Source organism: Bidens hawaiensis, unplaced genomic scaffold, assembly GCF_021521415.1.
Source record: "Bidens hawaiensis isolate Kalapana, Puna unplaced genomic scaffold, B.hawaiensis_p1.1 tig00018997_1, whole genome shotgun sequence".
In the NCBI taxonomy this organism is placed as follows: Eukaryota; Viridiplantae; Streptophyta; class Magnoliopsida; order Asterales; family Asteraceae; genus Bidens; species Bidens hawaiensis.
In genome coordinates, this window is record NW_027492889.1 from 351,538 (window position 1) to 354,439 (window position 2,902).

Genomic DNA, 2,902 nt, shown 5'->3' on the forward strand with positions numbered 1-2,902 from the left:
TGATCTTAAGTTTGAATTGACGAAGTTTGAGTTAACGGAGTTAACCTGAAATTGACGAGTGTCACATAGGGGTCGTCCCTAAAAGTATATTTCGCCCCTTGGTGTCGTCGCTAAAACGTTTCCCATTAAACTCTGGCGACACTTCGGTGAAGTATTAGGGCTAAAGGCCTCTGAAATTAAAAAAAAATTGTATTTCCGTCTATTTCCATCTTTTTACGCTAGTTTATACAAACATTTGTCACAACGATTCATATATATATATATATATCAACTTATAAAAGTACATAAATGTCAACGTTCGTACTAGTATTAATTAAACAACATTTAAATCGATAGAGTAGCTAGTTAATTAAGATGTTACTTATCATTCGTCGCCCTCATCCATGTCATCCTCGTTGTCTTTTCTTGATTCTTTCTGGCGATTGTGATATTCGTCTAGGTGATGTAGAAAATTTGGTTCTTGAAATAAACTAGCAATTTGGTCCAACAATTGAAGATGTATATGTTGTAAGTAAACACATAAAAACTTAATACTACCAATATACAACACTTTAATACACTAATTAATATAACACAATAGAGTTTTAGTCTATTAAGCGTGTCAGGATCATATTGACCTATTCAATACATTTAACAATTAAAACGAAAATAATAACATAAACTAGTTTTGATTACCTTTGTCATTGGTGGAGGCGATGTCTACTCCGACTGAAGATGATCAACACGACTCGATGATCAGGGTAAAGAAGCTCTAGGTTTACGACCAATCCCTCTAATACAACCGCGCCGAAGACCCATCAACTTTTCAAATACCTCGACAACATTTGATAGTGGCTCGGGACTTTCTTCATATTCTCCTTCGCTGTCGGGCTCAGTTTGAGATTCTAACTCTAGCCTTAAATCATTCTGTAATTTAAAAAAAAGTATATAGTATGCTCTTTCTCAAATGTGTGTGTGTGTGTGTATGAAAAATACACTTTAAATAAATACTTACAAATTGTTGCTCGGCTAGCTCGCTGTCAAACGTCCCATCACGACGAGTATGCGCTTTCTTAAACGTTTGTAGCTGGTTCATATTATGTATATAACATAAAAAATTAGATTATACAATAAAAACATTATATAAAAAAGAAACTTGCATTTGTAACCATAGCTACTCCGTCCCCCGCGGTTTGGGTATTTTTGATGTTTTCGATTGTCTATGTTAACCGTTGACCGGTTTTTATGTGAATCAGAACAAAAATAGTCAACTGCTTTCTTCCAATTTTCGCTCATCATATCTTTGGGTTTCTTTTTCTTTGTTTCCTCCATATCCTTAGATCCTTCCACATTGTTTGCATTCGATTTCCGGCCTCTATATCGTTTTATGATTTCCGCTTCAATGCCACCTTTTAACAATTCTCATTGAGGTTCCCGCTCAATCTCATCATAATCAAAATATTGCTACGAATTAATTAAAATAAGTTAGTCTGGTAAAAAACTAATAATGAACTAACAACATATTAAATTTATAAATCACATACACGCATATGTTCATTGAGCGCATTCTTGTCTGCCTCAGAAACAGATGCCCGGGAGTCTTTATCAAACACGATGTTTCACCACATGTAACTCCCAACCTCCCGAATAAACATATCTCCAACATCACCAATGGGAGTAAACGTGGAAAATCTATCAAAAGTAAGCCTTAAAGGCTTCATGCCATTTTTTGCAAATGCCTGTATCAGTTTTATATTTTTCGCAGTACCCCTTACTTTTCGAGCCGGAACAACTACAAAAACTAATAAAAATTATTAGTCGCAATATATAATCAATAAATAAACTATATAAGACTTACCGTCCTCCTCATGACAACCTCGCCCAAAACCTCCGGGAAGTGGCGGATCCTCGGCACCATCTCCCCCCACGACTTCGTGGCATGACGTCCGCCATCACAAACAACTACAACATCAATAATAAAAATATTTCCTAAGAATTTATAAGATATGCAATACAAATATATAATATGATGAATCAAGTTTTCTATTACAACACGAAATTACAGACAAAGTTTGTTATAATAGATACAAAACATAAATTAAAACAAAATATTCTTTTAATCAGACTCTTCATCGGTTGTGTCAGTGTCTGTATCATACTCCATTGTGTTAAAATCAGGATCGTCCTCGTCATAATCGTCACTAACGGTCCTGCTCATTGGTGGTTCAACTTCAAGTGGTGTCTCGCCCTGAGTAACATAAGAAGACGTGTTTTGAAAGTATTGTTTAAAGTTAATGAAAAGTACACAACTAGATGAAGAATTGTTGCGAACAACGCCAAGATCTTCGACTAAGTCAATGTCAACATTTTGAACATTCTTGACTCCGCCATTGTCGTTTACTGCAAGTATATCCCAAATTTTTCGATGATTAACATTCTCAACGACCCAACGATGGTTTTTGTTTTGGTTTCCTCTAGAAGGTTCTTGGATGTAGAACACTTGTATGACTTGTGAAGCAAATATAAGTTTATCTTCTTTGTCCCATTCACGTTTTGTGTTGATACCGGTAATATTATTAAATGTAACACCCATTCGAGTATCAAACCATTTGTGTTGAAATAGGAGTGTTGAATATCCATTTGGATAACACAACTCAATAATCTCACTACAACAAAAAGGGCTTTTTAGGACCTTTTGTGTGGGACGCTTGTAAAATAGGGTCATGAAATCTATTTAATAGGACAAATGAACATTTGGGGTCCTTTTACAATATACGCTATAGAACCAGTGTCCTAAAAAGTTATTTAATATTTATGACTTAACTACAAAGTGTCATATTAAGTTATGTTATAATAAGACCTCCAGTGATAAAGTGTCCTATTATCAAATATAAGTTTATCTTCTTTGTCCCATTCACGTTTT